The 27,650-nt window shown below is 35.9% G+C and overlaps 1 protein-coding gene and 1 pseudogene across 1 annotated transcript in view; one reads left to right on the top strand and one right to left on the bottom strand.

The window, feature by feature from the left end:
• LOC145258003 (uncharacterized) overlaps positions 1-26,664 on the bottom strand; it is a 53,642-nt gene extending 26,978 nt beyond the window's left edge. Inside the window, exon 1 of the mRNA XM_080115730.1 lies at positions 26,360-26,664. The gene's annotated coding sequence lies outside the window, so the exon portion shown is untranslated. The remainder of the gene's footprint in view (positions 1-26,359) is intronic.
• LOC145258536 (U2 spliceosomal RNA) lies at positions 24,486-24,619 on the top strand (annotated as a pseudogene).
• Positions 26,665-27,650: the final 986 nt, after the last annotated feature.

Raw genomic sequence — 27,650 nt, 5'->3', positions numbered from 1 at the left:
GCATATACATACATATATACATATGTACACATACGCACATATATATACATACACTTACCTACATATACATACACGTACATGAATATGCACTCATACACAAACATGCACATACATACACATATACATGCATACATATACATACATACACACATGAATATATACACACACACATATGCACATACACACACAGATGCATATATACACATGCATACAAACAATATATATATGTATATACATACACACACATACATATATACATGCATATACACATAGATATACATATACACATAGATATACATACATATACATACACCTGTACATGAACATACATACACCTATACATACATATATACATATAATGATGGCAGATCAATTATTACATGCTTTCACAACTTTTCCATGGCTAAGGGAGTATCTATACACAGATGATGTTACAGAGTTTTAGCTTTGTATGACAGCTAAATCTCTCTCTTAGTTCAAAATGCTGACAGCCAGCAACAAGCAAAAGCAAGATAGCCAGCAACAAGTCAAACTGCAAACTAGCTTAATGCGGGTACTGGTCTTCCGCTTTATGTTTTTTTTTTTGTTTTTTAAATCTAAGATTTGTTTCTCCTAGAGGGGTTGCCTTCACCGCGGTTTACGGGGGGCCTCTCCACCCCACATACACATGATAATAAACACATGCGTACATACAGATTTACACCAACATACGCATGCATGTGCACACACATGAAACCATAATCACCTAGAGACACACAAATATACACATACATGATGATGATTGCAACGTCTTGTCAGACAAGTGCCACTCCCTCAGACATTTAAAATCCATGAGCCCAAATGCCTGAGGGAGTATCTATACAAATATGATGTTACAGAGTCTTAGCTTTGTACGACAGCTAAGTCTCTCTCTCGGTTCAAAATGTTGAGATCCAGCAAGATAGCCAGCAACAAGTTAAACTGCAAACCAGCTTAATGCGGGTAATTGTCTTCCGCTTTATGGTTTTTTAAATCAGAGATTTGCTTCTCCTAGAAAGGTTGCCACATACATATGCCTATACATACGTACACACACAAATACATACGTACACACACATACATACATGTAAAATACCCATGAAGGAACATTCCAAAAGTCATACATAGTAAGTGATCAGCGGCTGGACTATTTTTGTCCCTTTTCCTTCCTGATATTTTTCCTCCTTCCTTTTTTTTTTTTATTTTTTAAATAAAAAGTTTGTTTTAGACTCACACTTCTGCAGCACATGATGATGATGATGATGATGATGATGATGATGATGATGATGACGAATTCACGCATAATTTTCCAAATAACTCAACGTACGAATCGACGAAAAACAACAGTCCAATTGATATGATTTACAAAAAAAAAAAAAAAATCCAAACATCTGTAAATCATATCAATTGAACTGTTTTTCATCGATTCGTACGTTGAGTTATTTGGAAAATTATGTGTGAATTTGTCATCATTATCATGTACTGGCAGGGGACATCCTCAGAATATTAAAAGAAAAATTGCAGAAGAAGAAAACGACCCTAACACTGTTTCCTTTTCACTTACGTATGGTCTATGATCGTTTTCTTCTTCTGTAGTTTTCCTTTTAATATCCTGAGGATGTCCCCTGCAATAGGGACGAAACGTTGATCACCATTTTATAAATTCATTCGGTTTTTCTTTTTTCAAAACAATATAACGTCAACCATTGCTGGTATTTTTATTTTTATTCATATATATATATATATATATATATATATATATATAACTTTCACATGAAACACTCGTCTAGCTGAAAACACTATCAATAATTTCCCATACTCTTTATCTGTGCCTAAACCTAAATGTAGATTCCATGAACAAAGCTTCTTTCTTAGAACTGCACACTTGTGGAACTGTAGTCCGTTTGCCTGCTTTCCAGCTGACTACAATATGGCCGTCTTCAAGTCCAATGTAAACAAGTTCTTGATGAGCCATTCCCTTTAAGTAATCCAATTTATAAAATCTCCACTACTAACGATTGCTACAATATTGTCCCTTTGACTACTGTACACTCTTTAACTCTTATACTTGAGTGGCCTCTGGGCCTTGATAAGTGGTGACTCATATGTAAAAATATATATATGTATATATATAATATTAATTTCACCTGTTTGTTTAAATGTATATATGTATGTATGTTTCGCAAAAACTTTCGACAGAGGCGACGGATCCTGACAAGACCACTATCATTTTGAAGCTCGATGTCTTGGATGATAAATATCGAAAAATTGGCTAAAAACATTAATTCCTTCACCTTAAACTCCACAGTTTTTTACAAGGAGGGGTCGAGTTTTTTCGCCGACATTTTAGCAAGTCATCGTCACCGTTGGATTGACTTCGGTTAATTTCAACGCTTTTGACTTCTGGTCGCGTCATGGAGACATCTGCTAAGATGATAGATTTTCTTTCACTTTCTTTTCCACCTTCGCGTCACAGGTTCGAGCCTGCCTGCCTGCCTACCTACTACCACTTTTTCTTTTTTTGTTTTAGCTCAACACACACCTCCAAACATCTGGGCAATACCGGGCACCCAGGCTAGTATATGGGCTTATGGGCTTGACCTTTACTTCTGATCTGAAATGGAACACATACATCAAATCTGTGGCCAAGGTCGCTGGAAAGATGGTGGGATCCTTCTACCGCTCCAGAAGATATCTCACTACTGATGCAATTCTCTATCTATATAAAAGCTAAGTACGTCCAAGGATGAAATACTGCTGCCATATCTGGGCAGGAGCTGCTAAAAACAGGCTATCCTGCCTTGACAGAGTACAAAATAGACTTTGTGGCTTAGTGGGGGATGCCCTTTTCTCTTCCCTGCAACCTCTCTCCCACAGAAGAGACGTTGCGAGCCTATCTTTGTTTTTTTTGTTTTGTTTTGTTTTGTTTTTTACATAGGCGTCACGACTTATCAAGGCCGATAGGCCACTCAAGGATAAGGGTTAAAGAGTGTACAGTAGTCAAAAGGACAATATAGTAATCGAAAGTAATGGAAGTTCGGTAAATTTGTTAACTTAAGTGGAACGGCTCATCAGAAACTTGTTCACATTTGACTTGAAGACAACCATATTATAGACAGCTGGAAAGCAGGAAAACGGAAGACAATTCCACAGGCGTGCAGTTTTAAGAAAGAAGCTTTGATCATGGAATCTATGTTTAGGTTTAGGCACAGATAAAGAGTGGGGAGAATTATTGATAGTGTTTTCAGATAGTCGAGTGTTTCTTGTGAAAGTTTGGCGAGGAGGGGACCATAGATTGAAGCTCAGTCGAACACTTTCCATGAAAATAACGATAAAGCAGAGACAGGCTTGCAACGTCTCTTCCGTGAGATAGAGGTTGCAGCGAAGAGAAAAGGACGTCTCCCACCAGGCCACAAAGTCTATTTTGAACCCTATCAAGGCAGGACAAGTCTTTTCTATCGTTATTTCCATGGCAGGTGCTCGTCTGAACTCCTATCTCTGGTCCCCCCTCTCCAATCTTTTACGAAAAACACCCGTCTAGCTGAATCCCCTGTCAAAAATTTTCCCCACTCTTTATCTGTACCTAAATCAAAACGCGGATTCCATGAACAAAGCTTCTTTCTTAGAACTGCAAGCCTGTGGAACTCTGTTCCGTCTGCCTGCTTCCCACCTGACTACAACCTGGATGTCTTCAAGTCCAACGTAAACAAATTCCTGATGAACCACCCCCTTAAGTAGACACTTTATTAAATCTCCACACTAACGTACTGTACTTGCAATAACCCTTATCCCTGAGTGGCTTACGAGCCTTGATAAGTGATGACCACTTTGTAAAAAAAAATATATATATATATATTCAAGCAAACACAAGTATCAACCAGTAGCAGCTGACTGAAGTATTACTAAACAGGATGATGTCTGTTCTTTCCAAGTGAGTTTAATTATAAAAGTTGTAGTTAAGTTATGAAGAAATGAAAAAATAGACCGCTTTTGAGCATATTGGCTGAGTTGGAACTTTCAGAATTGTACCGGCTCTGTATTTTTTAAATTTATAACATTGAGTACTCTATCTAATAAGGCTAAATAATAAGAAAATAGAATTTATTTAGAAATAAATCAAGGATAATAATTAAAAATTGCCAGAGAATATCATATATCTTTACAAAACCACAATTCATTGATGCACGAAGTATCGTTGCTACATCTGGGATGATGCATCTACCACTCATATCTCCATTTCGGACATGATCCAAAAATGAGTCTCAAATCTAATAGGTTCCACACTGTCGACCAACTCCAACCTTTTTTTTTTTTTTTTACAAAGGAATCACCACTTATCAAGGCCCACAGGCCAATCGAGGATGAGGGTTAAAGCATGTACAGTGGTCAAAAGGACAATGTCATAGTAATTTTTAGTGTCAATTTGCTAAAATTGGATTACTTAAGAAGAACACCTCATCAAGAACTTGTTTACATTGGATTTGAAGACAGCCATATTGTAGTCAGCTGGAAATTATTGATAGTGTTTTCCGCTAGACGAGTGTTTTTCGTGAATATTTGGCGAGGGCGAACCATAGATTGGAGCTCAGACGAGCACTTGCTATGAAAATAGCAATAAAAGAGAGACGTATCTTCCATGAGAAAGAGGCTGCAGGGAGGAGAAAAGGGCATCCCCAACTAGGTTACGGAGTCTATTCTGAACTTTGTCAAGGCAGGATAAGGTCTTTCTAGCAGTTCCTGCCCAGATGTGACAACAATACTCCATCCTTGGACGTAGCTGGTTCTTATATAGGTAGAGAATTGCATCAGCAGGTAGATATCTACTGGATCGATCGATAGAAGGATTCCATTATTTTTCCAGTGACCTTGGGTAACGGATTTGATGTATGTATTCCATTTCAGATCACAAGTAAAGGTCAAGCTCAGAAGCTTGTCAAAACATGGAGCCTCCCCAACACGAGAGCCATTCATTTCAATTGATGCCAGAAGGGGATCAGAACGTTGATGATGCAAAGATAGAAGGTTGGTTTTAGATGCATTAAAAGTAACCAGTCACTTTTTTCCCCATTGTACCACATGCTCAAGACCAGAGGAGAGAGAATCAGAGAGAACTTGGTTGTTTACTCTGATGAACTCGTAGCACTTGTGCCCCTTGATGTAAAACCCCCCAAGTAACCTGACAAGCAACAAAATCCCACCCCTACACTGTAGAGATCCCTAGTCATGATACTTATTAGTAGTCTCTCACGTCACAAGTGGCAATACGCTTCGCTTGGGGTCGCTTGGGGTTAAAAATAATTTTAAAAAAAAACTGAAAAAGTTGATCACTTTGGGGTATGTTTGCTGAATTGAAACTTTAAGAATTATATCAGCTCTGTATTTTTTTTATTTATGACATTGAGCACTCTATCTGATAACGTTTAAATAATTATCATTTCATTAGTTTTTAAAACAAAAATTTTCTATTTTATGTGTAAACTTAAAAAAAAAATTATATATGCACATAAGATAGATTTAGGATGAAATCATATTTATAAATAAACTAGAAAAATACCCGTCCCAGGACAAGTAAAATTAATTGCCTCGACAGAACAATTTTGTACCACTTTTAAGTCTCGTTATGAATATTAAACTAAAGATATAACAATACTAAAGCTTATATCTAGAATTCTTATTCCAATTTTCATCAAAATCCATTACATTTATTTGATTCTAGAAAATATGTCTAAAATTTAAGGTTTAAGCATAAGGAGTCTTAAGAAGAAACTGAAATTCAGGGAATCTTGCTTTATCAGTGCCGAAATGGTCTATATATGGCATAATCATGTAGACACACCGGTTCTTATTAGATCACCGAAGTTAAGCAACATTGATCCTGGTCAGTACCAGATGGGTAACTAATTTAGGAATTCCAGATGCTGTATGTAAGAGGACACTGACACCTCCTTGCAAGAGTTGCAATAACCTCACGTTGTCATTTCCTTTAACCACGATATACATACAACTGGAGACCGCTTGTGAATTTCATACTCCTATGTAACTTCTTCCTTTTGAGGAAGCTGGTTAAACTCACATAGGGTTTGTGCCGTTTTGTATTCCAAATGATCTTTGAATCAAATTTTATGCAAATCTGAAATATTTGAATTTTGAAATGGGACGGGTATCCTTCAAGTTATATCAAATGATAACATAGAAATTTAACATACTCATAACAGGAAAGATATTTTGTACTGTTCCTACAAATCCAACTCTAACCCTAAACCGTGAAAAAAAAAGTCTTAGTATTTTTTAAGCGTGCATTTACAAAAAAAAAAAAAAATTAAAAAATAAGTATTTTTTTTTCTCCTGGATTGAAGCATCGGTTTTATAGCTCATTTCTCAACGGAAAACCTTGTACAATTCAGTCCCATTGATAAGAACTCTTCTATTATAATGACTGCATTTATGAAGTAATTCAGTTGTGCAAATAACCCTTTTTATATTAGTGCAGCCTCAAAAAAAAAAAAAAAAAAAAATGAGACGCTAACTCAGAATGGTTTCCTCTTTATAATTTTGCACACCATCCAGCACCTCCTGCCTTCACCATGCACCAGATCTGAATTTTAATTAATTTTTAATTATTCAATTGGAATGCACTCAATAGTTGTCCGCTATTTTGACGCAAAAGTACATGGATTAAAGATTAGCAGATATCATTTTTATGAAAATGTACAACTCCAAATTAAATGAAAATAGTACATGATTTAATCATCATCATCATCATCATCATCATCATCATCATCATCATCATCAGTTTAATGTCTATTTTACGTGCTGGCATGTGTTGGATGGCTTTTCAAAATTAACTTCCTGTAAAGTATGAAAGACGTATCCACCAGCTCGTTGCTAAGATCAACTAAAAAAAACCAATGACTGCCTCCATCTTTTCTCTATATATAGTTCTAAGGAGCAGATAACTCTCCGGGTATTTCCTGTATCAGGAGATAACTATCTGGGTACTTTCTGTATCAGGAGGAGATAACTACCTGGGTACTTCTTACATCAGGAGGAGATAACTACCCAGGTACTTCCTATATCAGGGGAAGATAACTATCCGAGTATTTTATATCAGAAGGAGATAACTACTTGGATACTTTCTGTATCAAGGGCAGATAACTGTCTTACCGTTACACTTACAAACAAATCTATCTCCGCCCAGGTCTTTATTGTTCTTTCTCTCGAATCCATTTTTATTACTTCTTCAAATATTCTGCTCCGGCTTCCCTTGTGTAATTAACCTGCTTCCAAAATTGTTCTACATCAACTAACCTAAGAATTCTCAACAATTCATTCAACGTGGTCACACCATTGAAGTTTCTGCACATATTCCCCAATATTATTCAGATTTGTTCCTCTGTTTTTAAAATTTGTGTTGCACATCCATCACATCATTCTCATATCATTTCACTCCATGCAACACATGTCCTTAACCTTGACTGGTCAGATTTTCTTTTCATACATTATCACACTGCATGTCTTATAGTCTCTTCCCTTAGTTAACAGTGGTAATGCTCTGCTGGTTAGTAATGACAAAAGTTCCTTGAATTTACTCCATCCACTCCTAACACACACACACACACACACACACACACACACACACACACACACACACACACACACATATCAAATATAATCAATAAGGGTTTTATTACTAAATAAGAAACCCCTCCCTGGACTTTAGCTGTCTATCTCTGTCCCAAGCTATGTACTGCCATGTGTTTTATCAGGTTGTCCCTCCATCTCGTTCTTGGTCTGCCCTTTGGCCTCTTATGTTCACGAGTTGTCCATTCCGTTGTCCTGATGGACCATCTGTTGTAATGTTGTCTGCTAACGTGCCCTACTCATCTGTGTTTGGATGTTTTGATGGCAATAACTCTTGTTTATTGGCAGATCCAGATGTTTGTCTTTCTCTCTTGTAGAGTGATGTCTAACATCCTTTTCATCTCCCATTGTGCCACTACCAAGATTTCACTTGAAAATCTTCAATGAATATCTACTACCTGAGATGATCTATGGGAAAGTGCTTTTTAATAAGGTCTAGAAATTTCTTGTCAAGTTTTGTTTTTAACATTTGATTGTATGACGGCGTATACCAGATTATATTTCTTTTTCTTCTATTTTTAATTTTATTATAGTTATCAGTGTTTTGTTGTTTATATTAATATCAATATTTTTGTACCCACTACTTTTTAAAGCTGTGTCGTAGATGTTGATTGACTTGTTAAATACATTTTTATCACTTGATTTATTGCTGAATCTACTTACAATTGAGTTAGGAATCTGTTTTATAATTGATGGCTGGGGTGATTGGATTTAGGGTTTAAGTATATTGGATTGGCATTATCTTTTAAGTAGGGTTCGTATGCATTTTTATCTAAATTTAATGTAACGTCCAGGACATTTGTTATTTTTATGTTAGCTAGTATGTCTACTTTTAGGCCTAATTTTTTAATTTCTTTGTGTATGATTTTCTTAAAATTTTCCCCTGAACTTTGACTCCATCTTGACTTGTTAGAATTTTTTATTATAGTTAATCCACAATCTATATATAGGCCGATATCTGTAGTATCAAATATGCTTGTGAGGATATATAAAATGAACAATCTCAGAAGATCAGATGCCTTCGCAGAGTCTAGAGCACTTATTGCCAAATCAAAAGAGTTTGTCATTTTTGTTTTTATCCATTGGTTATTGTTCTTTACTAGAACTGATTTTCTACATTTTTTAATAATGTTGATTTCTTCTGAGGATATATTGGCTTATACTTCAGCAAACTTCAGGGCAATGTTGAAAAATTCTTCGGATACCGAGGGATAGGAATCTACGATGTCAAACTTTATATATATATATATATATATATATATATATATATATATATATATATATATATATATATATATAATATAATATATATATATATATATATATATATATATATAATATAATATAATATATATATATATATATATATATATATATATATTCACTGCCTATTGTCTCATTTGACAGTAGGAGCACTATTCATAAACACGACAATAGCCTTTTGGATTCTAAACATACATATATAAATAACAACCTGGTTCATTCCATTATGATTTTTGTAAGCTTAAATACTATCTAGATCTGATTTTGAAGATCCGACAAGACAACTGTATATATTAGATTATTAACACTAAATTTAGGACGCTAAATTTAATCGAGTCCGCAGCTGAAATGGATTCTCTCGTTCGAGTTGCAAAAGTCAAGAAAATAAATAAATATTCATCACCTGCTAACAATCTGTTGCAATAGAAAAATTCGGAGTCATTGGCTCCTGTTCAATTACTTTCATTTACAAAACTAGAAAAATTGTTTTTGGCGTTATTTACTTCACGGGTGTAGCAGCTCTCATTCTGTCAGCCATGACTTGATAGAGGTACTAAGTAATTTACAATTGTTTTTTTTTTGGTCGCCCTTCAGGAGATTATTAATTTTACAATTGGTTTTTCCAAGTACTCTAACCATTGTGCCATGGGTCCTTGTGAAAATGATGCTAAAGATGCGAACAGTAATTCAAAGAATCAAAATAACTTGAATTTTTTTTGTTTGAACATTGAGCAGTGTAAGACTGAATGTGTCTCGATGGCAGATTGTGGAAATACTTTCAATCTTTATCACAGTAAGAAAATTAAATAAGAAGAAATTAATCATAGCTAATCTAATATACAAAGGCAAAATATGTGTGTGCGTTTGTATGTCTGTCAAATATTTTCAATAGACGCGACGGTTCCTGACGAGATCGGTATCGTTTTGAAGCTCTGTCTCTCAGATGACAAATATAGAAAAATTGACCCAAAACATTAATTCCTTCACTCTCAACTCGGCCATTGTTTGACAAGTAGGGGTCGCTTTTTTGTCAACATTTTTGCAAGTCATCGTTTCCTTTTGATTGACTAACCTTAATTTCAACGCTCGCAACTTCCGGTTGTGCGACGGATGCATGCGCTAAGACATTATGTTTTTTTTTCACCTTCTTTTCCTCCTTTGCGTTACAGGTTCGAGCCTGTCTGCCTACTACTACTTTTTTTATTTTTAACACCTCTCTCTCCACCCAAACTGCCTACTGTTGTTTTGATCTCCCCTGCTACTACCACTTTTTTGAACACCTTAATTCCCCCCCCCCCCCCGCGCGGTTCCTTACTATACCACCTTGACAGACCTAGACAATGCTGGGAACCCTGCTAGTCTTTTATAAAGAAAAATTCTTGATCTCTCCCATAGAAACGGTGAGAGTCTATGTTACTCACCAATGACTGTCAAGTACAAAAGCAACTGTGAGTTCTCATTTTTTTTTTTTTGTCAAGCGACTGAACTCTACAAAACACACACACACACACACACACACACACACTATTCACGATTTCCCTTCATTCCCTCCTGATCTCATGAAATTCTTGGTCTTTCCCCTATCTAAACGAATATTTCACCATAATAAAGCCTTTAAAACCGCCATGTGTTCCGATGTATGAAATTTATTCATCTTGAGTTAACAGATCAATAGCCACTGGACTGTGCAGGAAACAGCAACATGGAAAAAGCGACAATCAAGAATGAAGGCAAGACCAGACATGTACGTAAAACAAAGATACTTCAAATAATATGACAACAGCATATTCTTTTCATTGTTTTGACTCTCGAGTGTGTATCCGTTAATATCTTATATGCTTTTATATAGAATGATGTGGTTCTCGGTTGATTAACTCTGTCCAACTGTGTCGGATCTATACTGATGAGTCAAAACAATGAAAAAAATATGCTGTTGCCATATCCCTAGTGATAAACCACGAGTGTAATAAGTATGTGTTGTTGCAAAATGTATAAAACTCGCTTATTGGAACGTGTGTGGCAACTGAAGGTTTTTTTTTATGTTTTTTAGTGGGGATAAGCGCCCTCTGACTAAAAAAATACCCTCATAAGGTGCATCTCAAATAGCCTCTGACAACCAAGTCCAGCTCCTGGCCTTCTCATGTAATTTAGCTACTAAGTTCAGCGAAACTGTTTATACTAACTGGGAGAAGAGGCAATATTCGGGCAGGTGTGACTCATCAACTTTGAATGGTAGCTCACCTACGAGAAAGCAACTCTGATTCAACCCCTCCGTTGTCTTGTGGGGTTAAAAGGCTAAGAGAGTAAACACCAACAGAAAATCCAGAGATTGAGTTCTTAAGGTGGCCTGACTTTATATTGTCATCACCAGCAACTCCTGCAGTGAAGTTAGAGTCAAGCTGTATTGACTCTGTCTTTCTCTTGGATCCTCTGGCTTTGTGGAGAAGAGGGGACTACTGTACAGGCAACAGCTATACCATCATCTCCCGAGATAAACGATTGACAACAACAAATAATTTGATAATTATGTTATTTTATTTCTTGTATCAGGTCCAGCTCTTCTTATCAAAATGATTTTTTTTTTAATTATGACCACTACTAACAAGGCATAATGCCACTTGGACGTAAGGTGTTGGTTTACATTACATTTAAGCTTCTGCATATCAGTACAGTCAGGGAAGCAGGTAGCAGGAAGGGAATTCCAAATTCTAGCTGTTTGAGGAAAAAAATTATTACAGTAGAAAGCCTTCTGGCATTTAGGGGATCTCAACAATGAAGGGGTGTGATTTTGTTGCTAAGTGGATTTGTCAGTGATATGTATGTCGAGGGGGATGTGTGGTAGACCGAGGAAGATGTATTTTTGTGTATGTGTAAATTAGTGATGGGACAATTCCGATATTTTTTCTTGATTCTGACACAATTACCGATTCCATACTAAATTCCTTATTTCAATACAAGTACTTTGATTTCGATTTTTTTATAAATATTTAAACATCTAACTATAAGTTGTTATTTATTCCCAATTACCATAAAAAGCACATGTCAAATTTGCAGATATTTTTTCAAACGTAAAAAATACACTTGTGTGTGGGGGGAGGGGGATATATACATTATAGTTTTAGTTTTAAATTAAAATCGATAAATATTTATGATTTTATCAATCCTACCAGCAGTGAAAGATTTTGTCTTAAACAAAATAAAATAAAAAAGACAATTAAAGGAATCGTTTTTGGCATTGGAATATAGGCACACATTTTTCTGATTCTGATACTCTCAATAGTTCCAATTTTTCCAATTTCCGATTCCAATTCCGATTAATCGTCCCAACACTAGTATCAAACCTTTGGGTCAGACTGCTTCATCATCATAGATGGACGAACAAAAATTTAATGCATTATTGTGCAAGACATCAGAAACAAATTTACAAATTAGGTTACTTGAAAATCTGCACGGAGACGAGAAAGAAAATAATTGGCAGCAAAAAAAAAAAAAATCTATTTAGGGAGAATCCACACTTCACGATTATGAATTCCATGCAAGCATCCAATTAGCAGATGTTAAAATCAAAACTCTGCTTAATTAACGCGGAGAGAATAAACATGTGACACAAATTATTTCCACCACCACCACCACTCCAATACGTTGGCCTCCATCTTGATTTCCAGAAAAGAAAAAAAAATATATTTACTTTCGATTTTGACTTTCTATCAAATCAATGTCAGGTTCGATTTTATTACAAACTTTTACACGGTCAGATATGAAGATCTCTCGATTTCTTCACTTGGGAGACTGGTTGTTTCTTAAAAACGACTAGTAAGGATACTCGGCATTACCTGGGGCAAACCTATTCGCACCAGTTTCCCCCTCTTCCTCTCTATTCCCTCATTTTTCTTTGCCCAGTCCATTCTGTTCTCTGGACATACACACATATGTAGACCACTCGTTTTTTTATAGATTCCAAGAGGAATGAGTCGACATAAGGGAATTAACTCCTTGGTTTAACAATCAGAGTTACTTCCCTTTTGTGAGTACACTATTTAGCTGAAAAACTGACACCTGCTAACAAAATCAGCACTAGTTTAGAATTAAAGAATGGATATTTTTTTTTTCTAAATTTTAGATATTATTCATCTGAGGCAATGTTGATCAAGAAAATACCAACTTTGTGGGTATTTGTTTTGAAGTTCTTTTTCAGTTGTAATCAGACATACAAACATACATGCAGACAATTCCCCTTTATATTATAGATAATGGTTTAATCTTAAATTCTATTGCATTCACTAACTCTGTAATGACCATTTCCTCAGCTAGGAGTTGTTTGTGAATACACCATCTTCTTGTTATTGTTGGTGTAAAATTCACCCTCAGTGGATTGCACTGGCTTCCTCTTTTGCTCATACAGCATCTCTGACCATAGCAACCTATGCCTGGTAGGTCTGTACAAGCTCTGCTGAGATGATGAAAACCAACAACTTGTAGAGCAAAGATTTTGCCAATGTTCTCCTTGATGCGTTTGTGCTAATGGAGTAGAGAATGCAAGAAAAGAGGTACTTGTACAGTTTAATCAAGACATTAAAAAATGAAAATATCGAAAAAAGTTTGAATTGTACGTATTCGTTATGGAATGAAGTTCTCTGAAAAAAAATTTCATTTAATTTCATCAAGTAGTTTTTTTTTTTTTTACAGCGAAAAAAAAATTTGTTATGACACCGAGCAAAAGATCGATTTTTAGGAAGAAAAGCTAGTATTAAAGATGGGGAAGTTGGAGTTATCTCCCTGTAGCGTTTATAAAATTCAAACAAAATTTAAAAAAATATCCAAGATGTCTGCCTCCAACATGCTCCTATAAAAACATGTCTTTCCGCTGTAAAAAAAAACAAAACTATTCGATCAAATTAAGTGAAATTTTTTTCCGGAGATCTTCAGTTCAAAACGGATACGTACAATATAACCTTTTTTCGACATTTTCATTTTTTAATGTCTTGATTAAACTGTGCAAGTAGCGGAAAAGAATGTCTCGGAATTAACAACAAGTGCCATTAACAAACCATCGAACATGCTGCTGCAACAGCTCAGAGAAGAATGGTTGTAGATTCAGTTGTTGGTGCAGGCTGGTTACTTGATTGATACTACAAAGGGGGTCAGCGTCGAATACATCCAGCTTCTAGCGGTCGGCAACTCAATTTGGTCAAGTTTCAGAGCTTTAGAGGAAACTGGTTCAGACGGTTGCTTGATAGATGTTAAACCATCCAATGATCATCATCATCATCATCATCATCATCATCATCATCTTCTTCTTCTTCTTCTTCTTATTTTCTTCTTCTTCCCTTTGATCAAGGGTCTCACATTTTCTGACAGCCTGTGATCTAAGTCTGCAAGCTTGTTAGCATTGGTAATTAATTCCGTTCAAATCCTCTAAGGAAATTAAATGTGAGGTGTGTCATCTGAAAAATTTGCTTTCCAACCTAAGAAATCCGACTCTTAAATCCTGCAAAAATTGCCAAGTTCCAACCCTGACTCTGTATCTTTAAGGTGAAGAATAAACTGGAAAAAAATATCTGTTTCAGGAGTTGATCTGATAAAAAAAACTACTTGAACTCAGACTCTTTATAATATTGTTTACTCTGCTATTTGATGAGAAAATCTTTATTTACCAATCGTACTCGAGATCATCATCATCATCATCATCATCATCATCATCATCATCATCATCATCATCATCACCACCACCACCACCACCACCACCATCATCATCATCATCATCATCATCATCATCATTTCCTTGATCAGGAACCACACGTTTGCTGATAGTCTGCAATTCCAGTCTCCAAACTTTGTGGTTTTGAAGGTTGCTTCCATTCCGTTCAAATTCTGCTCCCTAAGATCCTCGTTGATGGCTTGCATCCAAGTTTTCTTGGATCGTCAAACTTCCATCCAACCCTCTAGCTCAAGCTCTCTACATTTTCTTATTCAAGAATTGCTTTTCTCGACCAAAATTTTTGAAAGTTTGTATCAATAAAGTTGCGTAACCTTTTTTCCGGCCAAGGTTTTTCTAATTAACTTAAATGTCCGTCTCTGTAGCACATCTTCTTTCAACTCAACCTCCCATTCTCTTCACGGTTCCTTTTATGTACCTGGTATAGTCTCACTTGCATAGAAACGGCGAGAGTCTGCATTGCTCACACGTAATCATAAAGTGTAAAAGCAACTGCAAGTTGTCTTTTCTTTTCTTGTCAAGTGATCGAGCCCTACAAACACACACACACACACACACACACACTATTCAGGTAAGTTATGATTTTACCTACACCAATATAGTCGGTAGATCATCAGGGGTTAATCATCATTATCATCGTATCGACGGAGAGCCCACACCACCTTTCACATGTCTCTATCTTCCATGGTCTAAGGAAGTTGTTAGGATTATGAAATGAAAACGATTGTAATACTGAACAACGGAAATCATGAATACAAATAAAAAAAGAGGGGGTGGAAACCATTTCTGAGTCATCACAGAAAGAAAAAAATCTATGATTTTAATTGAATAGGACAAAAGTAAAAAGAAAAGAGAATTGGTACGAAACTAGTACAAGCAGACGAACACATCTTTGCACCTTATTCTCGGTGATGCTTACCATCATCGTCATCGCATCGGGCGGGTTGCCCAGACCAAATTGACTCTTTCCTTCCACAGGTCTATCTTCCATGAACTTAGAAAGATCTTCAAGTTGTAAACCAGTGTCTTCTCTCAATAATTTTGTGTACATCTTCACAGGTCTTCCTACTTTAGCGGTTCCGTGTTTAGGATACCACAGTACAAAATCACTGACGGCCTCATCTTTTCTTCTGTAGTATCATACGCCAACAATAGAATAAGTACACTTGAATACAGGAGTTAGTGTTAAAAGAGTAAGAAATATATGTGGCTAAAACAATCAAATGTTAAATTTGACACACTGCTGCCACAAACTAGCTACTCCAAATCCCTACGCTCTGCTATCAAAAACTCAATTCCAAATCTCAACTCTAGAACACGACGCACTGCTGACATCCAAATCCAAAATCAGCAGTCTCTGAAAAATCAGGGTTTTTATATCCAATCGGAAGCATCTCATTTGCATGTTAGGTGACAATATCGCAAGCATGTAATGAGAAAAAGCGAACATTTTTTTTTTCCTTTTTTTCATTCTTTTTGTCCACACGGAACTCTTACTGCACACAGTTTGTACTAAAATTTTAAGTGCTTGATTAAAAAAAGAGCAACTTATTTTGCCTTTGGTAGCATAAACAACCGTCTAGCTGGGAAGTGCTCGTCTAAGCTCCAATCTCTGGTACCCCTCGCCAATCTTTCACGATAAACACCCATCTAGCTGAAACCACTGTCAATACTTTACCCCACTCCTTATCTATGCCTAAATCCAAACATAGATTCCATGAACAAAGCTTCTTTCTTAGAAGTGCATGCCTGTGGAACCCTCTTCCGTTTGCCTGTTTCCCACCTGACTACAACTTGGATGTCTTCAAGTCCAACATAAACAAATTCCTGATGAACCACCCCCTTAAGTAAGACACTTTATCAAATCTCTAATACTAACTATTACTACGATACTATCCCATTGATTACTGTACACACAATAACCCTTATCCCCGAGTGGCTTCCGGGCCTTGAGAAGTGTAAATTGTGGAATTTAGAGGTGGGAGGCAATTTCAAGCACTTTCGCCGTTTATTTTGTGACCTTAATAATAAATATTTACTTCCAATGTTTTTTTTTTAAGTTTAATTTATTTCAAGCTAATATAAATTATAACATGTTATGTCTAAATTAGTACAAATACTAACGCATTTCAGGTGAAAACATTATTACCTACTTAAGTTCCATGTCGAAATATTTACAATCTTATATTTTGTTGATTAGGGATTATTTAAATCTACTCATTTATTATCTACTTACATGTTATGTTGAAATTAGTAAACATTCCAACGCATTTCAGGTGAAAACATCATTAACTACTAAAGAGTTATGTCAAAATAAGTAAAATCATAGAATCGTTTTGTTCATTATGGATATTTTAAACCTACGCATTTCAGGTGAAAACCTTATTACCTACTTGCATGTCATGTTGAAACTATTATAAAGCAATAAGTACAAAGCAGTTTTCTGTAAATACGGAAAACCAGATGTATTCCTTCCATACACGTGTAATCCAAGTTGTCCTTAAATAATAAACTTGGGACCATCAGAACTTATATAAAACTGACCTGACGTAATATCATGTGTTTTCCTACTTTAGTGGGTCCTGGATATGATCTAAAACTATATCCGATGGTGAGGCCCACCTTGCGGGCCTTGGGGAGTGTGGAGCCACCCTTTAATTGCCATTGCTCCCAGGTCCACTCTGACCCGGAATGGTAGTACCCGTTAGGGTCCTAACTATGGATTAAATAGAATCCGACTTAAAAACAAATATACTCCATTAAAAATCGTTCCTCAAAATAACTAGATTCGGCATTAAATAACCTGAAAAAGGTTGATATGCCGTAAAACAAAAACCAACCAACCAACCAACCAACCTACTTTAGCGGTTCCGTGTTTAGGATCCCACAGTACAAAATCACTAATGACCTCATGTTTTCTTCTATAGCAATGTCTGGCATATCATGTCCTTCTTTCTCTTATTACTGAAGAGATCCTGGGCAACCAACCATACAGACAACTAATGGTTGGGTGTAGGTTCTAGTTTAACACTGCCCGGAGCATTCTAGTGTAAGTTCCATCTAACTTACTTTTATATTCTGGAAGAATCAGCTGTCATTGGACTGCATGCAAACGCAAATAAAACAGACTATGTCTTTCCACCAAACCGACTCAATTGAAACAGTACACAGAACACCGCTCAAACAAGTAGATGACTTTGAATATGTCGGCAGCCACATTGTATCCACCGAAAAAGACGTCCACGTCAGAATAGTCAAAAGTTCACTTAATTGGCTAAGAGGTATATAGAAATCTGCCCTCTAGGAACAGATCAAGAAAAATCTTTTTTAGAGCCGTAATGAAGATGGTGCTGCTTTATAGTTCACCAACATGGACTCTCAGTAAAAACCTTAAAGGAGTTAATGAAACTTTGGTATATTCAGCCTAACCAACAGGATATCGGTGCTAACATGCAGGGTCTGATTTAACCTGACATCTGATCATTGCTCGGTCATTACAAAGAAGAGGAGTGAGGATAGGGTGATGGCCTAGTACTCACCTTTGTACAGCCTCACACACCCAACATCAAAACTGCTAAGGATTTTCATAATATACTAAAAACTCAGACATCAATGTTGCCAACATCAAAGACGTAACATTTGAAAGACACTCCATGATTTATGACTAACTATCATCGATCGGACGATTCACAAAATATTCCCCAATTTTCATGCAATTACTGATTCTGTTCTAAATTACCAATTCCAATTCCATTACAATTACTGATGCCAATTCTTTTAAAACCTGTAAATTTTTAATTAGAGATATGCCTCCTTTTTTTTTCTAATTTTCAAATTACCATTAAAATTATATCTGTGTAATGTCCGCATATAATTTTGCAAATATAAAAAAGTACACTGGGGTGGCGTTGGGTATATCGCACTACGATCGAAATTAATTTTTTTGGAGAAAAGTATCAGAAAAGTTTTTTTTTCTTTTTTCATATTATTGAGAACAATTTTGTTATTTGCTGACAGCTGATTGGATAATCGCATAGGCTTTTTGCCAGTTACTTTTCAGGCAGCTTACCATAGACTGCCGAAAGATACTCACATAACCATGGATCAGATTCTAAATCAGTAACTCTGGGTGGTTCATATGTAGACAAAGACTGATAACTGTGTCAAGTTTCGTTGCTCTACTGCTATGAGAAGTGGGTTAGAGGCATAAATTATAGAACACCTTTTGTATGCTCTCATTAGATTTCATTCAGAACAAACTCTGTCATTAGACCGTTTGGCTAGGAGTACAGTGTATTATCTCTTTTGAAAATACATTTCATATTTTCTATTCTCAGTTAATGAAGGAGAAATCTTTCTAGACTAAGGTACTTTTAATTTTTGTCCCAATCTAGAATGACCCTCTTTTGGGTAGTTGGATTGTCTCCACATAAAAACCGATCTTATTTCTAACTCTGCTCTCGTAGGGAAACAATTAAATGGAAACCGTTTCATTATACAGGGTGGAAAAAGTCAGAGCCGTGACTGATATGCCAACTCCAGAAGCTATTGGAAATCTGTGAAGATTCCTCAGCATGATAAACTATGTTGAGAAATTTACCCCAAACCTCATGACAATCTTAAAGCTCCCTCCAGGACTTAACAAAAAAAAATGTCACATGGACGTGATCAGAGGCACATCAATCGACCTTCAATACGGCCAAAGACATGATAAGCAAAGCGCCAGTGCTCTTTTACTACAACCCACTTAAGGAACTCACACATGAAAATGATGCATGTGAGTATCGGTTGGGAGCAGCCCTGATCCAAAAAGGGCAACCAGTCGCCTATGCAAACTGTTCCCTATAAGACACCGAAAGAAGATATGCCCAAATTGAAAAAGAGATGCTTGCAGTCGTGTATTCCATAGCCCTTGAGCCCCTGGAGGGGAATAGGCCATCTACAACTTTTTGTAGATGTTTTTGTAGCGAGGAGTTTTTTTTTACAGGGTGAGGGTGCTGGCCCCATGCTCAACCTTCCAAGAAGGTACATACAGCGTCTAGCCTTCCCAAATGGTTACCCATCTGGTACTGGCTAGGCTCAACGTTGCTTAACTTCAGTGATCTGGTGAGAACTGGTGTATCAATGTAATTGTGCCGTATGCAGTGGTGCATGGTCTGGAAAAATTTCACCATTACACGCATGGAAGGAATGTGAATATCCTCACTGACTACGAACCACTTGTATCGATCTGCCAGAAGCTACTAGCAAAAGCACTTAGACGGCTCCAGAATTTGTTGCTTTGGGCTCAACATTATTTTTCTATCAGATACAAGCAATGAAAAGAAATCCCATTAACAGACACTCTCTCGCATGCGCCTACAGACAAACCAAAAGCAGAAGAGTTCATAACAGTGAATAATCTGATGATGCACCCCATCAAAGACCGCAGACTTTCTGAGATCAGATCCAAGACACTGAAGGATCCTATCATGAAGATATTAACCAAGGTTATTGCGACAGATTGGCCCAGCAACAAAAGACTGTTGCCTGACACAGTAAAACCCTTCTTTGACGACAGGGACAAGTTGATAGCACAAGATGGACTAATACTAAGAGGTCAAAGAATAGTTGTACCTCGTTCTATGAGAGCGGAAATGAAACAAAAATGTCACGCAGACCATCTAATATAGCACAATCACATTAACACACCGGTTCTCACCAGATCACCGAAGTTAAGCAACGTTGAGCCTGGCCAGTACCAGATGGGTGACCATTTGGTAAAATACCAGGTTGAGAAACTAGCGCGGTCTATCCTTCTCTTGAGAGTAGATGGGACTCATGGTAAGCACACCATCTAGTGATGGCATCACAATTAAAAATACCCTTGACAGCCCTGGCGAAACATCAAGTATTCAGTTACCGACAAGATTCGAATTACACTACAAACTCATGTAGTGAGTTCAATCTCGACTACGGCCGTGCTGGATGGATGGACCATCTAGGCATAAACTCTTGTTTCAGAAGAGTGAGGGAGCTATTATTCTGGTCAGGTATGTCCGCTGAAATACGCCAATACATCCAAGCCTGTACTTATATAGATCGTCAACCAGCGGAACCACTCATAATCACAGAAGTACCAAAGAGATTCTGGCAATGAGTTGCTGCTGACATTTTCTCATGGCGTGGAATTGAATATCTAATCACGATGGACAAGCTTCGCAGTTTTTTGGAAGTAGACAAGCTGAACAGATCAACCTCATGCAGTGGTCAGTCGCCTTGGACGCCATTTTGCCAGGTATGATATACCAGACATTATCATTTCTGACAACGGACCCCAATTCTCATCTAACATATTTTGAAAGTTTGCAAAAGATTGGATGTTTACTCATGAAACAATATCCCTCAGCAACAGTCAAGCAAACGATGCTGCTGAGGCGGCTGTGGAAATAATGAAGCATCTAATACAGAAGTGCAAGGCATCGGGAGAGGACCTACTACTTGAGCTACTAAACATGAGAAATATACCAACCGAGGGTCTCAAAACTCGCCCAGCACAAAGGCTACTAGGACGACAGACAAAGGCAACAGTACCAACCATGCGCTCCAACACCAACTCCCGCCTCCTCCCCCAATGTAAACAGAAAGCAGTAAAATTTAAAAATGTTAAAATGTATTTTAATCAATAAATGTTGGCGCGTTACTTACGGAAAAACGGTTAATTAATTAAACTGCAGAAGCACCTGTTAAGCCACACAAGTGCTATAATTGAATCTCCCTCTCGCAAAAAAAAAAAAAGAACGAAAAACATAAAACTGTTTGGTGCTTATATTTTTGTAAACCACATTAAAAACTACGTAAGACAAAAAAAAAATCCCCCCAAAAGTTCTGTGATGCATTTTTTTAAAAAGTATCCAGGGTATTTTTTTAGAATAGGTCCACCTCCACAATTTTCTTTTAAATGACGACTTTTATAAGTTTTCTACTATGCTGAATACGGAAATCGCATTGAAATTTTGCAGAAATAAGTAGTTATCGTGATATAAAAAGTTGTATTACGCATTGTATTCTTTGGCAGCCATCATTTTTATGCACGCGCCATAAACAAATTTACGCGCGTAACAAAGATGGCCACCAAAGAATACAATGCACGATACAACTTTTTATATCTCGATAACTAATTACTTCTGCAAAATTTCAAGGCGATTTTCGTATTCAGCATGGTGGCCGAAAACCATTAAAAGTCGTCATTTAAAAGAAAATTGTGGAGGTGACCTAATCTGAAAATTTACCATCCAGTGTAATCCATTATGTTCTTACTGGCGGCCATGTTTTTAACAAACTGAAAAGTACTAATGCGCATGCGTGATACAAAACACCTCCTCCTATGTGAAGAATGTATTAAGTAATACATTGCGAAAAAATGTCTTAATATCCAGAAAACTGCTTGTTTATCTCAAATTTGAATGGGATATTCGTTTTCAGTATACCCGAAAACTTTCGAAAGTTGTCAATTTAGAAGTGGGTGTTGACTGTTGAGTTGCAGTTAAAGTAAAAATTTAACAAAGATTTTTATGAGGTGCTCAGTTTCTAATACAACGTTCTAGTAAATCGATCCCCTCTCCATAATGGAAGCAGTTGACGTTTGAAGGCCAAACTGCTATTTTAAAAAGGCCAAACTCGCGAAATTTAGCCACTTTTTTTTTTTAGGTTGTCAGAATGGCCTTTTTAGGGCAAATTTAACTTGAAAATTCTATCTAAAACAAAACACACACACACACACACACACACACACACACACACACACACACACACACATTCCGTAAACTACAGAAGTACTTTTTTATCTTTTCTTTTACTAAATTATTTATTTTTATTTTTTTATAGGATTTTATTAAAACTTAAATGTAATTGTTACAGTTGGTTATATCGTTTAACCATTACATTATTAATTGAACCAAGTTGTTACAAAACTATTAATGCGTTTGGTGCAAGTTATTAGTTATACAATTTTTATATCGATTTATTGGTGGTTAACTAAACTGCCATACTGCCACTAAGTTCGTTCAACAAATGTTTCAATCTATCAATCTTTTTTGCTTAGAAAAGTTTTAAAACGCGAAGATTTGATATGAAATTTAAAGCCAATTTAAATGACTTTCTATTTGACAGTTTTAACGCTTTCAAATTTCCGAGGCTTACACATTATTCCATTTATTTTAAATTTTAAAACAAAAGATAAAAACAGTTAAGATATTTAGAAGAGAAGCCAAAATAAGGGGAGGGGGTAAACCATTGAAGTATATAAAATTAAATGTTACCAAAGGCAAGATAAGTTACTCTTCTACTTACTTGGATAAGTTTTGTGTGTTTTAACGGTGACACTTACTGGATGGATTTCTATCAGCAATTTGTTTATTTTTGGACTTTTGGGAGATTAATTGTCTCTCTAAAAACGGCATGTTTTTGTCGGCCATGTGAATTGTCAATTTAACTTATCAACTTGACGTCACATTATTTTCGAACCGAATAAAAGCTTTAAACTACGCTAAAACACACAAAACTTATCCAGGTCAGTAGAAAATTACATTATCTTGGGTATTATTATACAAACACCGTGACAGCGTTAGGGTTAGGGTTAGGGTTAGGGTTAGGGTTTAGGGTTAGGGTTAGGGTTAGGGTTTAGGGTTAGGGTTAGGGTTAGGGTTAGGGTTAATTCGCTGTCACGGTGTTTGTATAAATTTACCTTATCTTGCTTTTGATAACATTTTTTTTTTTTTTTTTAGATATATATATATGAATTTTTGGCGGAGGTTGACAATCCTGGCACTTTTCAAAAATCGCTAAAAAAAACATGGCGGACGACCTACACGCATGACACTGAAAGTAATTAACGCTCCCTCTGACACGTGACCGGAAGTCAGGGAGCATATCTGTATTTGTTTTGACTTTACATATGTGAATGAACCTAACAGTTTAATGGAAAAAAATGTTTTTTTTTTAAACAAAACAAAGTATATAATTATACGGTACTTGTACAGTTTAGTCAAGACATTAAAAAATGAAAATATCGAAAAAAGTTTAAATTGTATGTATCCGTTATGGGACGAAGTTCTCTGAAAAAAAAATTTCATTTAATTTCATCAAGTATTTTTTTTTTTTTTACGGCGAAAAAACAATTTGTTATGATACCGAGTAAAATGTTCGATTTTTAGGAAAAACAGCTAGTATTAAAGATGGGGAGGGGGTGTCAGCGCTTTAACTGGAGTTATCTCCCTTTGGCATTTCTAAAATTCAAACAATTTTTTTTTAAATCCAAGATGGCCGCCTTCAACGCGCTCTCATAAAAACGTGTTTGTCCGCTGTAAAAAAAAAAAACTACTTGATGAAATTAAGTGAAATTGTTTTTTCGGAGAACTTCGTTCTATAATGAATACATACAATTTAATCTATTTTTTCGATATTTTCATTTTTTAATGTCTTGACTAAACTGTACAAGTACCAATTATACAAAATTAAAGCTACCATAATGCATTTTGACGTTAACTTGTACGGATAGGGTCCCGACGTCCCGCCGGGTTCTGAGTTCGGGGAAAAAATCCTCTGACGTGAGCGGTGTCAAGGCGAAAAATTACCCCTTCAATAAAGTGCCGAGTTGTTAACTTAAGAAAAAAGGGTTAAGGTAATTTTCTGCCTTGACACCGCTTACGTCAAACGGCTTTTCCTCGAACTGAAAACCAGACAGGACGTCGGGACCCTATCCGTACAGGTTAACCTTCGGCGATAACCTGTAGAAGTACCGAAAATAATTTTCGAAATAAATTTCAAGTTTATGCATAAATAAACAGCATGAAGTCAGGGGAAGTAACTACCTTCTTGGCCTTTTTGGTCAAGATCAAAGTGTAGTATCTGTTCTTCAGATGCTGCACTTCCATTTCTTGTTCTCTTTCCGTGGAGGAGAAATCCTTCACGACTGAGACAATTTTTATTTTTGTACCTTTTCTCCACGTTAAAAAACGACCCTGGTGTCTAACTCTGTCCCGTGGGGAGGCATAGTAAATAGGTACAATTAAGGATGGATATGTCACAGGTCACTGATTCAATTCATGAAGCGTGAAAGTACATGTTTTATGTAATAATGCAATGATATTTAACTAATTGCAACACGACACTTAAGTAGATAAAATTGCTCTTAGTTGAAATTGACATACAAAATGAGCAATATTCATTTGGTAAATTTTTACTTGGTTTCCACATTAACATTTTCTTTTAAAATGACGACTTGTTAAGGTTTTCGGGTATGCTGAAAAATATTATATTTAATTTTTCCGCAAATATGTAGTTTTCCGGATATTAGCAACGTACTTCATTTTGTTATAAGTGATGGCCATTGTTGTACGCGCAAGCGCCAAGAATATGCGTGCTTACGCATACAACAATGGCCATTAATTATAGCAAAATCAATTACGTTGCTTAATATCCAGAAAACTACTTATTTGCAGAAAATTTAAATTGGATATTCGTTTTCAACATATTCGAAAACCTTTAAAGTCGTCATTTTAAAGGAAAATTTGAAGGGAGAAACCAAGTAAGAATTTACCATTCATTTTTTCAACTATCTATTATTATTATTATTATTATTATTATTATTATTATTATTATTATTATAACGAAGAACACCTAAAAAATGTTCGTGTTAAGAAGGGGTTTCTAAATAACGTTACCCATTCTTAAACTGAAGTGGGTGCGACCTTTTGTTAACTATTCTTTACCGTCACCAAAGTTCACTGTTGTTTCGCTGTTGCGTTTTGTTTTTTTTAATTCAATAAATCATCGATTAATTATAGATTAAAAAAAAAAGTGCAAGTTTCTAAGTTATGTAGCGGCGAGAAAAACGCATATGCTGACGCATTAAAAGTGATCACACAAATTTAGGTGCTTAAGACAGTCGACAAATCGATTTTTTTTTATAAATATGTGGTTTTAAACGAAAACAACAACAGACAGCACTGACTTAGATGTCATGTCGAAAATAGTAATATATCCAAAAATTACGAAAATTCATTGAGTAGAACAACTGCTATCGTGTTTTTTATAATAATAATAATAATAATAATAATAATAATAATAATAATAAAACGTCTATCGCTATCGGCTAAAACAAAACGTCGGCCATTGCAATTGTGAAAAGAGAGATAAGTATGTCCCCTGTACATTCGCAATCTTCAAGGTGTTCACATCTAGAGAAAATGCAATTTATCCCAATTTTCGTATAAAAATTACTTTTAACTATAAATAACTTTCTACTCGATGAATTTTCGTAATTTTTGGATATATTACTATTTTCGGTATGACAATTGAGTACGTAATATTTTTTTTTGCTTAAAACGAAATCGATCTGTTGCCTCTATCTTAAACATCAATTTTTACATCGAGAAAAGTTTTATTTGCGTTTGAGTATTTGCATCCAAAAGTGTTACGTAACTCAACAAGTTCGCCACCTCTACTCAACAAGTTCGCCACCTCTCTCTCTCTCTCTCTCTCTCTCTCTCTCTTTCTCTTTCTCCCTCCCTCCCTCAAAGAAGATGTCGTCTCTCTCTCTCTCTTTTTTTTTTTCTTTTAATTATACGAGAAATGGCTAGCGTTTAAATCTTAGCTTTTGTACTCGCCGTCAAAATTAAGGAGTGGAGAGGAAAAAAAAAAGAACCTAAAAAATTAAGAGTTATGGAATGATTAACCTACCTTGATGTAGGGTATTACTACTACAGGTGCCACCAACACAAAAAAAGATATATATACATATATAAATAAATATATTTATACCTAGAAGCTCCCTGAGGTTCTATACACATAACTACTACTAACAAGTTATAAAACAAAAACAAAAAAACAGAAGAGCTTAAGACGAGGTACAGTAGTACCTAGGTGCTTCTTCCACGTGCGTCACCAAGAAAGATGAGAGAGATGGAGTTCTTTACCCCACTCCCCCGCTTTACTTCATTGTTTCTGCGAAGTTTTACCACTAACAGCATCATTGACTCGCCCAGCTTCTTCGACTGGCTGTGTAAACCTTAGAATCGAGACAGCTTTAGATGTTTTTTTATTTATTTATAGAAAGATTATGAAACCATTTCAGCACTCACTATGATGCAAGTACAATTTCTTTTACATAACTGCCTCCCCCTTTCTATCTTGTCTCTCTCTCTGCCTACCCCCTCTTTCTCTCCTCACTCTCTCTCTCTATCTGCTTGCCCCTCACTCTCTCCCTCCTTCTCTCTCTCCCTACCTCGTCTCTCTCTCTTCCGCCCCTCTCTCTCTCTCTCTCTCTCTCTCTCTCTCTCTCTCTCTCTCTCTTGCATCACACTGCAGATTCCCACAGTCCACACCTATATTCCATTATCATTTTTTAGCTGCACACTCTCGGGCGATTACCTCTTTCTTTGTTGCTGGTTCGTAAGGTATATATATATATATATATATATATATATATATATATATATATATATATATATATATATATATATATATATATATATATATATATATATATATATATATATATATATATATATATATATATATATATAACTTAGCTCAGCTTAACGTCTTCATTTACTTGTCTTTTCACGAGGGCGGAGTTTGACACAAGGTCTGTTTCTCAAATAGAAAGAATCCAGCTCCCTTCCTTAAGAGACTCTCTGCATTAGAACAAAACAATAAAACTGTTTCACTCAAGAAGGAAAATATGAACTGATACTACACTTTGCTCCTAGCCAACAAATCGTCAAGCAGTAAGCTTTTTATATCATTACGTAAATTTTAGCGCTGGGACAATTGATCGGAATTCGGATTCAGAACCTTCTGGGGTCTCAGAATCGGAAAAAACATTTTTTTTTTTATTTGATTTTCGTTTAAGAAACATCTTCCACTACTTGTAGTAATAATAAAATAATAAATATCTATTGATTTAAACTTCCAGTAAGAACTAAAATCTATAGGTCACCTCCTCACAAGTGTGTTTTTACGTTTGAGA

The sequence above is a fragment of the Euprymna scolopes genome, chromosome 33 (genome assembly GCF_053919585.1).
Source record: "Euprymna scolopes isolate OS-2025 chromosome 33, ASM5391958v1, whole genome shotgun sequence".
NCBI classification, from domain to species: domain Eukaryota; kingdom Metazoa; phylum Mollusca; class Cephalopoda; order Sepiida; family Sepiolidae; genus Euprymna; species Euprymna scolopes.
The sequence above is the reverse complement of the archived record's forward strand: the minus strand, read 5'-3'. Positions and strand labels throughout refer to the sequence as shown.